Raw genomic sequence first — 14039 nt, 5'->3', positions numbered from 1 at the left:
ACCCCAATTAAAAAAAAATGGTCAGAAAACCTGAATAGACATTTCTTCAAAGAAGATGTACAGAGGGCCAACATGCACGTGAAAAGATGCTCAACACTGCTTATCATCAGGGAAATGCAAATCAAAACCATGATGATATATCACCTAACACCTGTCAGAAAGGCTATCATCAAAAAGACCACAAATAACAAACATTGGCAAGGATGTGGAGAAAAGGGAACCCTAGTGCAATGTAGGTGGGAATGTAAATTGTTGCAGCCATATGGAAAACAGTATGGAGGTTCCTCAAAAAACTAAAAATAGAACTACCATATGATCCAGCAATTTCTCCCAAGTATATATCTGAAGAAAATGAAAATACTAATTCAAAAACCCCAATGTTCAATAATAGTGGGGGACTTTAACACCTCACTTACACCAATGGACAGATCATCCAAACAGAAACTTAATAAGGAAACACAAGCATTAAATGACACAATAAACCAGATAGATTTAATTGATATTTATAGGACATTTGATCCAAAAACAGCAGATTACACTTTCTTCTCAAGTGCGCATGGAACAGTCTTCAGGATAGATCACATCTTGGTTCACAAATCAAGCCTCAGTAAATCTGAGAAAATTGAAATCATATCAAGCATCTTTTCTGAGCAAAATGCTATGAGATTAGACATCAATTACAGGGAAAATTACATAAAAAAACAAAAACACATGGAGGCTAAACAATACGTTACTAAATAACCAAGAGATTACTGAAGAAATCAAAGAGGAAATCAAAAAATACCTAGAGAACATGACAATGAAAACATGACGACCCAAAACCTATGGGATGCAGCAAAAGCAGTTCTAAGAGGGAAGTTTATAGCTATACAAGCCTACCTCAAGAAACAGGAAAAATCTCAAATAAACAATCTAACCTTACACCTAAAGGAACTAGAGAAAGAACAACAAACAAAACCCAAAGTTAGCAGAAGGAAAGAATTCATGAAGCTCAGAGCAGAAATAAATGAAATAGAAACAAAGAACACAATAGCAAAGATCAATAAAACTAAAAGCTGGTTCTTTGAAAAGATAAACAAAATTGATAAACCATTAGCCAGACTCATCAAGAAAAGGAGGGAGAGGACTGAAATCAATAAGATTAGAAATGAAAAAGGAGAAGTTAGTTACAACAGACACCGCAGAAATACAAAGTATCCTAAGAAACTACTACAAGCAACTCTATGCCAATAAAATGGACAAGCTGGAAGAAATGGACAAATTCTTCGAAAGGTATAACCTTCCAAGTCTGAACCAGGAAGAAATAGAAAATATGAACAGACCAATCACAAGTAATGAAATTGAAACTGTGATTAAAAATCTTCCAACAAACAAAAGTCCAGGACCAGATGGCTTCACAGGTGAATTCTATCAAACATGTAGAGAAGAGCTAACACACATCCTTCTCAAACTCTTCCAAAAACTGCAGAGGAAGGAACACTCCCAAACTCATTCTATGAGGCCACCATCACCACGATAACAAAACCAGACAAAGATACTACAAAAAAGAAGAAAATTTCAGACCAATATCACTGATGAATATAGATGCAAAAATCCTCAACAAAATACTAGCAAACAGAATCCAACAACACATTAAAAGAATCATACACCATGATCAAATGGGATTTATCCCAGGGATGAAAGGATTCTTCAATATATGCAAATCAATCAATGTGATACACCATAGTAAAAATTTGAAGAATAAAAACCATATGATCACCTCAATAGATTCAGAAAAAGCTTCTGACAAAATTCAACACCCATTTATGATAAAAACTCTCCAGAAGTGGGCATAGAGGGAACTTTCCTCAACATAATAAAAGCCATATATGACAAACCCACAGCAAACATCATTCTCAGTGGTGAAAAACTGAAAGCATTTCCTCTAAGATCAGGAACAAGGATGCCCACTCTCACCACTATTATTCAACATTGGTTTGGAAGTCCTAGCCACAGCAATCAGAGAAGAAAAAGAAATAAAAGGAATACAAATTGGAAAAGAAATAAAACTGTCACTGTTTGCAGATGACATGATACTATATAGAGAGAATTCTAAAGATGCCAGCAGAAAACTACTACAGCTAATCAATGAATTTGGTAAAGTTGCAGGATACAAAATTAATGCACAGAAATCTCTTGCATTGATGGAAAATCTGAAAGACAAATTAAGGAAACACTCCCATTTACCACTGCAACAAAAAGAATAAAATACCTAGGAATAAATCTACCTAGGGAGACAAAAGACCTGTATGCAGAAAACTATTAAGATACTGATGAAAGAAATTAAAGATGATACAAACAGATGGAGAGATATACCATGTTCTTGGATTGGAAGAATCAATATTGTGAAAATGACTATGCAACACAAAGCAATCTACAGATTCAATGCTATCACTATCAAATTACCAATAGCATTTTTTACAGTGGGATTGCTGGATCATATGGTAATTCTATTTTTAGTTTTTTAAGGAACCTCCATACTGTTCTCCATAGTGGCTGTATCAATTTGCATTCCCACCAACAGTGCAAGAGGGTTCCCTTTTCTCCACACCCTCTCCAGCATTTGTTGTTTGTAGATTTTCTGATGATGCCCATTCTAACTGGTGTGAGGTGATATGTCATTGTAGTTTTGTGTGTGTGTGTGTGGTATGCGGGCCTCTCACTGTTGTGGCCTCTCTCATTGTAGACTCACGGTTGTTCTTTGTTTCCTAATTCTGTTTTTGTTACGTCAAGTATTCCTTCGCAGTTGCAACCTAACCCAGATGTGGGGTGGTTTTATCAGTGGTTGCAGATATACAGTTTGAGGATTATATGCAGTCAGCCCTCTGTATCCACAGGTTCCACATCCACTGGTTAAACCGTGGATCAAAAATATTCAGGAAAAATTAATTTCCAGTAAGTTCCAAAAAGCAAAACTTGAATTTGTCACACACGGGCAACAGACAACTATTTAAATAACATTACATTGTGTTAGGTATTATAAATAATCTAGAGATGATTTAAAGTATATGGAAGGATGTGCATAGATTATATGCAAATATCACACCATTTTATATAAGGGACTTGAGCATCCACAGATTTTGGTATCTGGGGGGTCCTGGAACCAATCCCCCACAGATACTGAGGGATGATTGTAGTTATTTAAGACAATGGGAGCTACAAATGATCACAACCATTTGGTCAATAGCAGACACCTCAGTTACCATAGTAAAAGGCAGTAAAAAAAAAAGGAAAAAAAAAACTGAAAAAAAGAGAAATATTTGTTGGAAACTCCAACATTGTTTGATCAAGTACTCAACATAATGTTATCTAGGACAAACATTACTGAAGTCTCTATATTTCATGAAATTACATATTTAATCATTCAAACAGCCTTTAATAATGAGGGTTTTTTGTTTGTTTGTTTTGGGGTATGCAGGCCTCTCACTGTTGTGGCCTCTCCCGTTGTGGAGCACAGGCTCCGGATGCTCAGGCTCAGCAGCCATGGCTCACGGTCCCAGCCACTCCGCAGCATGCGGGATCTTCCTGGACCGGGGCATGAACCCGTATCCCCTGCATCGGCAGGCGGACTCTCAACCACTGCGCCACAGGGGAAACCCTGGGATTATGTTTTGATCAAGCCTTCAGCAGAAAATATATGACAAGGATGGCCAATAATGTTACAAAAACAAAGCACACCATAACCATAAAAGCTGAATTATTTAAAACTTAAAATTCAGTACCAAGTCCTATAAATCAAGGTTCCCAATGTGCTGCAAAATGTAGGTATAGCTTATAAAAAGTGAAGAGCCACATTTAACCAAAAATATGCTAGCTATTACAAATAAAAACACGCAAAAATAACTTTGCTTGCCTTTTTGGAATGTGGAAGGCTTTTTATTTTTTTAAATAACTTGGATAGTCTGGGTCTCTTATAAAATGTGTCCGAGAATTTTTCAAATAATGGCACTTTTTGCTCATGGAACATTCTCCAGGATAGATCATATCTTGGGTCACAAAACAAGCCTTGGTAAATTTAAGAAAATTGAAATTGTATCAAGTATCTTTTCCGACCACAATGCTATGAGACTAGATATCAATTACAGGAAAAGATCTGTAAAAAATACAAACACAGGGAGGCTAAACAATACACTACTCAATAACAAAGTGATCACTGAAGAAATCAAAGAGGAAATTTAAAAATACCTAGAAACAAATGTCAATGGAGACACGATGACCCAAAACCTATGGGACACAGCAAAAGCAGTTCTAAGGGGGAAGTTTATAGCAATACAATCCCAGCTTAAGAAACAGGAAACATCTCGAGTAAACAACCTGACCCTGCACCTAAAGCAATTAGAGAAAGAAGAAGAAAAATACCCCCAAAGTTATCAGAAGGAAAGAAATCATAAAGATCAGATCAGAAATAAATGACAAAGAAATGAAGGAAATGATAGCAAAGATCAATAAAACTAAAAGCTGGTTCTTTGAGAAGATAAACAAAATTGATAAACCATTAGCCAGACTCATCAAGAAAAAAAGGGAGAAGACTCAAATCAATAGAATTAGAAATGAAAAAGGAGAAGTAACAACTGACACTGCAGAAATACAAAAGATCATGAGAGATTACTACAAGCAACTCTATGCCAATAAAATGGACAACCTGGAAGAAATGGACGAATTCTTAGAAATACACGAGCTGCCAAGACTGAATCAGGAAGAAATAGAAAATATGAATAGACCAATCACAAACACTGAAATTGAAACTGTGATTAAAAATCTTCCAACAAACAAAAGCCCAGGACCAGACGGCTTCACAGGCGAATTCTATCAAACATTTAGAGAAGAGCTAACACCTATCTTTCTCAAACTTTTCCAAAATATAGCAGAGGGAGGAGCACTCCCAAACTCATTTGACGAGGCCACCATCACCTTGATACCAAAACCAGGCAAGGATGTCACAAAGAAAGAAAACTACAGGCTAATATCACTGATGAACATAGATGCAAAAATCCTCAACAAAATACTAGCAAACAGAATCCAACAGCACATTAAAAGGATCATACACCATGATCAAGTGGGGTTTATTCCAGGAATGCAAGGATTCTTCAATATATGCAAATCAATCAATGTGATACAGCATATTAACAAATTGAAGAAGAAAAACCATATGATCATCCCAATCGCTGCAGAGAAAGCTTTCGACAAAATTCAACAAACATTTATGATAAAAACCCTGCAGAGAGCAGGCATAGAGGGAACTTGCCTCAACATAATAAAGGCCATATATGACAAACCCACAGCTAACATCATCCTCAATGGTGAAAAACTGAAAGCATTTCCACTAAGATCAGGAACAAGACAAGGCTACCCACTCTCACCACTCTTATTCAACTTAGTTTTGGAAGTTTTAGCCACAGCAATCAGAGAAGAAAAGGAAATAAAAGTTATGCATATCAGAAAAGAAGAAGTATAGCTGTCACTGTTTGCAGATGACATGACACTATACACAGAGACTCCTAAAGACGCTACCAGAAAACTACTAGAGCTAATCAATGAATTCGGTAAAGTAGCAGGATACAAAATTAAGGCACAGAAATCTCAGGCATTTCGGTACACTAATGATGAAAAATCTGAAAGTGAAATCAAGAAAACACTCCCATTTACCATTGCAACAAAAAGAATAAAATATCTAGGAATAAACCTACCTAAGGAGACAAAAGACCTGTATGCAGAAAATTATAAGACACTGATGAAAGAAATTAAAGATGATACAAATAGATGGAGAGATATACCATGCTCCTGGATTGGAAGAATCAATATTGTGAAAATGACTCTGCTACCCAAAGCAATCTACAGATTCAATGCAATCCCTATCAAACTACCACTGGCATTTTTCACAAAACTAGAACAAAAAATTTCAAAATTTGTTTGGAAAAACAAAAGAACCCGAATAGCCAAAGCAATCTTGAGAACGAAAAATGGAGCTGGAGGAATCAGGCTCCCTGACTTCAGACTATACTACAAAGCTACAGTAATCAAGACAGTGTGGTACTGGCACAAAAAAAGAAAGATAGATCAATGGAACAGGATAGAAAGCCCATAGATAAACCCACACACATATGGTCACCTTATCTTTGATAAAGGAGGCAGGAATGTACACTAGAGAAAGGAGAGCCTCTTCAATAAGTGGTGCTGGGGCCTCCCTGGTGGCGCAGTGGTTGAGAGTCCGCCTGCCGATGCAGGGGATACGGGTTCGTGCCCCGGTCTGGGAGGATCCCATATGCCGCGGAGCGGCTGGGCCCGTGAGCCATGGCCGCTGGGCCTGCGCATCCGGAGCCTGTGCTCCGCAACGGGAGAGGCCACAACAGTGAGAGGCCCACATACCGCAAAAAGAAAAAAAATAAATAAGTGGTGCTGGGAAAACTGGACAGGGACATGTAAAAGTATGAGATTAGATCATTCCCTAACACCATACACGAAAATAAGCTCAAAATGGATTAAAGACCTAAATGTAAGGCCAGAAACTATCAAACTCTTAGAGGAAAACATAGGCAGAACACTCTATGACATAAATCACAGCAAGATCCTTTTGGACCCACCTCCTAGAGAAAAGGAAATAAAAACAAAGATAAACAAATGGGACCTAATGAAACTGCAAAGCTTTTGCACAGCAAAGGAAACCATAAACAAGACAAAAAGACAACCCTCAGAATGGGAGAAAATATTTGCAAATGAAGCAACTGACAAAGGATTAATCTCCAAAATTTATAAGCAGCTCATACAGCTCAATAGCAAAAAAAAAAAAAAAAAAAAAACCACAACCCAATACAAAAATGGACAGAAGACTTAAATAGGTATTTCTCCAAAGAAGATATACAGACTGCCAAGAAACACATTAAAGAATGCTCAACATCAGTAATCATTAGAGAAATGCAAGTAAAAACTACAATGAGGTATCATCTCACAGCAGTCAGAATGGCCATCATGAAGAAATCTACAAACAATAAATGCTGGAGAGGGTGTGGAGAAAAGGGAACACTCTTGCACTGCTGGTGGGAATGTGAATTGGTACAGCCACTATGGAGAACAGTATGGAGGTTCCTTAAAAAACTAAAAATAGAACTACCATATGATCCAGCAATCCCACTACTGGGCATATACCCTGAGAAAACCATAATTCAAAAAGAGACATGTACCAAAATGTTCATTGCAGCTCTATTCACAATAGCCCGGAGATGGAAACAGCCTAAGTGTCCATCATCAGATGAATGGATAAGGAAGATGTGGCACATGTATACAATGGAATATTACTCAGCCATAAAAAGAAATGAAACTAAGCTATTTGTAATGAGGTGGATAGACCTAGAGTCTGTCATACAGAGTGAAATAACTCAGAAAGAGAAAGACAAATACCGTATGTGAACACATATATATGGAATTAAAAAAAAATGTCATGAAGAACCTAGGGGTAAAACAGGAATAAAGACACAGACCTACTAGAGAATGGACTTGAGGATATGGGGAGGGGGAAGGGTAAGCTGTGACAAAGCAAAAGAGAGGCATGGACATATATACAGTACCAAACGTAAGGTAGATAGATAGTGGGAAGCAGCCGCATAGCACAGGGAGATCAGCTCGGTGCTTTGTGACCACCTGGAGGGGTGGGATAGGGAGGGTGGGAGGGAGGGAGACGCAAGAGGGAAGGTACGGGGGAACAGATGTATATGTATGACTGATTCACTTTGTTATGAAGCAGAAACTAATAAAAAAATAAAAAATAAAATAATGGCACTTTTTTCTTCAATAAAATTCCGTCTTTTAGGCAAAGGCATAAAGAATTCTATTACTCTTTCAAATACACTTTTAAAATAATTTCCCCTTTTTGCCACCCAAGAGAACACTAATGCACTGGTAAGTGAAAACTAAGAAAAATCAAAATGTGATACTGTTTGACATAAAGTCACTTATTTAAATTTATGACAAACAAAAATAAATTGTTCCAGTTGCTAAAGGAAAGTAGATGTTAAGGCAGTCACTTAAATTACTGTTTTCAGATTATTTAAATAGCCCCTGTACTTAAGAAAATTGGTGGAACACCAAAAATTAGAGAGAGACCACTTAAATGAGTGAATATCTCAGATTCTGAGTTGTGGCATGCAGAACTCAATGTAACCTTTGCTTAAATAATCTTGGCAATATACTATAAAATTTATTAATATACAGAGCAAAACAGAAACTGGAGAATCACCTGAGAAACAGCATACAAAGAAAAATGCTAATGGTTAGAATATACATTTTAACTCAAGCACAAAAACATCACTCCTTGGAAAAGCAGGAAGCTAACACAGAAAGAATTATCTTAAGATATGAAAGGTAGGTTGACAAGGATCAACAGTAAGCCACAAAGTAATTTCTAAAATAATTTTAAAAATCTGGGTAAGCTCTAAAAGTTAGCAGAAGCTGTTAGAAGGATACATAAAACCAAGAGATAGTAGCATCTTGGTAAAGCTGTTTTATAAGTAGATTGTTAAGTACGAATTTTATTCAAAATGTTTAACAACCAGTATGACATAGGCCCCCGCAAATGGAACCAACTCTGTCACCCTCACAAGTATACACTGACTGAATGTCACCCTAGTTTTAAGAAATACTACATTTAATACATTGTTTAATTTCAAGTCATTATAATCCTAGTTGTGTATGCAACTAATTCTACTTCTGTCTGGTGCTACCATTTGAAAACGTATGTTTAAAATACAAATGAGAAGTGGGGCAAATAGTCATTTAACTTGAATCCAGGAATAGTAACCTTCTCACATTTGGATCTTTTCTCATTGTGTATCCCTGCATGACTGCCTGTGGTAATGGACTTAAATTACACCATTATTCATAGCAAACAGACTTGTGGTTGCCAAGGGGGAGGGGAGAATGGGGGAGGGAGGGAGTGGGAGTTTGGGGTTAGCAGATGCAAACTATTATATATAGAATATATAAACAACAAGGTCCTACTGTATAGCACAGGGAACTATATTCAATATCCTGTGATAAACCACATGGAAAAGAATATTTAAAAATATAAAAGTATAACCGAGTCACTTTCCTGTACAGCAGAAATTAACACAACGTTGTAAATCAACTATATTTCAATAGAAAAATTTTAAAATTACACAGTCATTAAAGGCTGAAATGGCAAACATAAACCTAAAATTAGGAAGTGTGAGAAAAAGAAGAAATTATATTTATACAAGTATACTGTATATGTTGGCCCTGTGAGGGGCACTTTACTCGCAGTATGACATTTAATCCTCACAGCCTGGTAAGACACACATGACCCTCTTTGTGCTCTACCCAATCAACATTTCTTAAACACCTATTATGTATTAGGCATTACGGTAGGCAAGGGAGTATACAGATGAGTAACTACTCTTCTTGCATTAGAAGAGAGTGAAGGCAGATGCATAGGCAGGTCGATTTCTAACTTAGCAGTTAGAAATGTAGTAACTAACTTGATATAGGTTTGCACAGTAGAACCCCACAGTTAGGGCAGATCCCCTTGGCGCTGAAGGCCATAGAGGTTAAGAACTTGCCCAGGTCACACAGTAAATGGAGCCAAGTATTGTAACCAGGTCTGAATTTAAATCTGTGGTGTGGCATACACAACACACATTCATATGTATATCTCTAAAAATCAGTAAGAGGTTATACTAGAGGGTAGTTTTTATTGAGAATTTCAAGTGTTAATTCTCAAAGAACAATAGGTTTAATGACATTGCTCAGATTGAAAAAAAAAAAAATTTCTTAACCTCTTTCCTCAAGACTCATACAGCCAAGTGAAGCACTTCCAGGCAGGTTTGGTCAGAGAAGATTCTATGCATAGACATATAAGCTGGAACTGAGGTATGCGATATCACTGGGAGACCTTAATCAAGAGATGCTGTGGACAGGCAAGAAACAGCATTGAGCAAATCACTTGCATGACCCGTCAAAGTCACTAATAGGATAAGGTCACAGGCCTGCTCACTGGCAGTAGCAGCATGAAAGAATCATGCAGACTGAGATATGGTCTTCCAGAGAGACCCAAACCAGGTGGGTGGATAAGCCCAGCTGAGGCCTGGCCAACAGGAAAGGACATGGATGAACCTTTAATCTTGGGGGAGGGAGGCGTGGTTTGAGACAGTACCAGGAATTAGAGCTAATGCACCTTGTTGCTCTGATAGGAACTTACAGGCTTTCTTCTAAGACAGTTGAGATACTAAGAATTCAATAAATGTTAGAATGCTCTACATGCTTTACATGTATTAACTTACTTAACCTCAACAAATTCCTAATAATAGTATGATTATCCCCATTTTGAGAGATTAAGAAACTCAGGCTCTGAGAGGTTAAGGATCACACCCAAGGTCACAGCCAAAATTGAAATATAGATAGTCTGGCTCTAAAGCCATGAAAATATAAGAGTATTTATACATATATTTTTAATTTTTATTCATTTATTTAGTTTTGGCTGTATGGAGTCTTCGTTGCTGCACACGGACTTTCCCTAGTTGCAGTGAGCGGGGGCTACTCTTCATTGGAGTGTATGAGCTTCTCATTGAGGTGGCTTCTCTTTGTTGCAGAGCACAGGCTCTAGGCATGCGGGCTTCAGTAGTTGTGGCACGAGGGCTCAGCAGTTGTGGCCCGTGGGCCCTAGAGCACAGGCTCAGTAGTTGGGGCACACGGGCTTAGTTGCTCCGTGGCATGTGGGATCTTACTGGACCAGGGCTTGAACCCATGTCTCCTGCATTGGCAGGCGGATTCTTAACCACTGCACCACCAGGGAAGTCCCAGGATTTATATTTAGTCTCTGTAATTTTTTTATAGTTGAAGTAATGAGCAGCTTATGACAGAGTTTGAAAGAATTTAGTTCAGATTAAGGCAGACTTCACAACAGGGCCTTCTTTGGAATTTTGAAAGATGATTTGCATGTTATAGAAGCAATGGCTAATTCTTTCTCAAGTATTCAGAAGCACATGGAAAACTTATTAGCTGTTTAACATAACAATCATCTTCTTAAATCTCCTTCACCTGAAGATGTTTTAAGAATTCTACCATTTATTTGTAATGGATTGACCTTGTCAAGTAGCTTTTAGGAATCAAACTTACTATTGATTTCCTAATGGATGGAACTGTCAGAAAGAGAAAAAAAATACAAGTTTGTTCCTCACAATTTATGGAAAAGAAAATATTTTAAAACGTTAGAAATATTGGTGCTTTTCAGCATTATAGATCATCTGTGTAGGCAGACATTTAAAGGCTGTCTTAAACTCTTGTTTTCCTAAATCCTGTATTGTCTGAATACCGTAGGACTCTCTGACATATTTAGCCTGCATTATTCAGACTTGTGATAATTATCAAAAAAAATGAAGGAAACCCATCTCCTGATTTCTGATTGTTTTTAAAACTCATAGTCATTAATTGCTACTTTAGACTGACTTTTCATACCCCCAATGGTAATCAGAAGTTGCTTGCTCAAGTTCTAGGGAAGCAATTTGATCTGCCAGTTGCTTATTCTTTTCCTCTAGAGTTTGCAGGTTGCAGGTTAATGCATTTATGCCTACCTTTAGAAGAAAAAAGAGAAAAGAATTCTATGCCAGATCCAAAAATATTATCTTGTTTTTTTTTGTTATTGTTGTAGTTTTTGTTTTTTTGCGGTACGCAGGCCTCTCACTGTTGTGGCCTCTCCCATTGTGGAGCACAGGCTAAGGACGTGCAGGCTCAGCAGCCATGGCCCACGGGCCTTGCCGCTCCACTGCATGTGGGATCTTTCCGGACCGGGGCACTAACCCATGTCCCCTGCATCGGCAGGCGGACTCTCAAACACTGCACCACCATAGAAGCCCTTATCTTGTTTTTAAAATGACATTTTTAACTGTAAAATAAATGGTATCTTATGAATATGTTTCCCTGCTTTTTAGTTGTCTTTAGCAGGAGACATTACAAATTGCATAGTGTGCATTTACTAGAAGTGAAAGTCCTTCTGGTACTTGGTACCTATTTATATATTAACTCGAGCATATAAATATAGAGGCAAAAATACTCCAAGAATATTAGCAAAATGAATCCAGCAATAAATAAAAGGATAACAAATCAGGACTAAGTGTAGTTTATTCTGGTAATACAAGGCTTGTTCAACATTCAAAATTAATTACTATAATTCACCACATCAATAGACTATAGAAGAAAAACCATATGACCATCTCAATAGACACAGAAAAAGCATTTCACAAAATTCAAATTAATTTATGATAAAAACCCAGTAACCTAGAAATGAAAGGGAACCATCTCTATGTGATCAGTTATGTCTGTAAAAACCTACAACTAATATCAGTATTGGTGGAAGACTGAATGTTTTCCCTTAAGAATGGGAAAAAGGCAAGGATATCTGCTCTTGCCATTCCTATTCAGTATCATACGGGAGGCCTTAGCTGGTGTAACAAGGTAAGGAAAAGTAATAAAAAGCATAGAAATTGGAAAGGGAGAAATAAAACTGTGTCTACTTACATCAGAAATGATAGTCTACATAGGAAATCCCAAAGAATCTACAAAAGAAATCCTAGAATAAGTGAGTTTTGTAAGGTTGAAGAATACAAGGTCAAATCAATTGTATTTCTATATATTAGCAACAAACAATTGGAAATTGATATTTCTTAAAAGTTCCATTTATAACAGCACCAAAATCCATGAAATTCTTAGGTACAAATCTAAGAAAAAATATGTCCAATATTTGACATGCTGAAAATTACAGTATGCTGACAAGACAAATCAAAAGCCTAAATAAAATGGAGAGACATACTGTGTCCCTGTATTAGGAAGATACAATATTGCTAAGATGTCAATTCTCTCTAATCCCAATTTAAATTGTGTGGGATAATTTACCAGTGTCCACCCTTTGGTGGGGTCTAGACTGTGAGGCTAGAAAAAAATGCCCTGTAAGAAATGCTAAAGGGAGCTCTTCAGGCTGAAATAAAAGGGGATTAGATAATAACTGGAATCCACATAAAGAAATAAAGGGTACCAGAAAATGTAGCAACGTAGGTACATGTAGAAGACATATAAATATGTAGTTTTTGTTTGTAACTCAGTTATCTATAAATCAAAAATAGATAGTAAAAGAAAGGTTAAGGGAATTAAAATAGTGCACCAGAAATATCTACTTAACACAAAGGAAGGCAATACTGGAGAAAGAGAGGAACAAATATCACATAAAACATATAAAAAAATAGTAAAGTGGCAGATGTAAATCCTACCTTATGGGTAATGATGTTAAATATTAATGGATTAAACAATCCAACTAAGAAGCAGAGACAGGCAGAATAAATTTTTTAAAAGACCCAACTGTATGCTGTTTATAAGAGACACACTTTAGATCCAAAGACACAAATGGGTTGAAAATAAAAGGATGGGAAAAGATATATGATGTAAACAGTAATCTGAAAAGAGCTGGAGTGGCTACACTAACATGAGACAAAGTAGATATTAAGACAAGAATCTGTGAGATAAAGAAGGACATTATAGGGTTTCCCTGGTGGCGCAGTGGTTGAGAGTCCGCCTGCCGATGCAGGGGACACGGGTTCGTGCCCCAGTTCGGGAAGATCCCACATGCTGCGGAGCAGCTGGGCCCGTGAGCCATGGCTGCTGAGCCTGCGCATCCAGAGCCTGTGCTCCACAACGGGAGAGGCCACAACAGTGAGAGGCCCACGAAACAAAAAAAAAAAAAAAAAAAGAAGAAGGACATTATATATTGAAAAAAGGATCAACCCATTAAGAAGATAACATTTATAAATGCATTTGCATCTAACAACACAACCCCAATGAAGCAAAAACAATACAGCAAAAACTGACAGAATTGAAGGGAGAAATAACAATTCAACACTAACAGTTGAAGACTTCAATATACCTCTTTCAATAATAGGTGGAACAGTTAGATGATCAATGAAGCAACAGCTGATGACTTGAACAACACTATAAAGCAACTGGAC

At 37.2% G+C, this 14039-nt stretch overlaps 1 pseudogene; it reads right to left on the bottom strand.

The window, feature by feature from the left end:
* Positions 1-14039, bottom strand: part of LOC132494738 (coiled-coil domain-containing protein 150-like) — a 170210-nt pseudogene that overhangs the window by 107932 nt on the left and 48239 nt on the right.

Source organism: Mesoplodon densirostris, chromosome 8 (assembly GCF_025265405.1).
Source record: "Mesoplodon densirostris isolate mMesDen1 chromosome 8, mMesDen1 primary haplotype, whole genome shotgun sequence".
NCBI lineage: Eukaryota > Metazoa > Chordata > Mammalia > Artiodactyla > Ziphiidae > Mesoplodon > Mesoplodon densirostris.
Note: the sequence above shows the minus strand (reverse complement) of the source record. Positions and strands in the feature narration are given on the sequence as shown.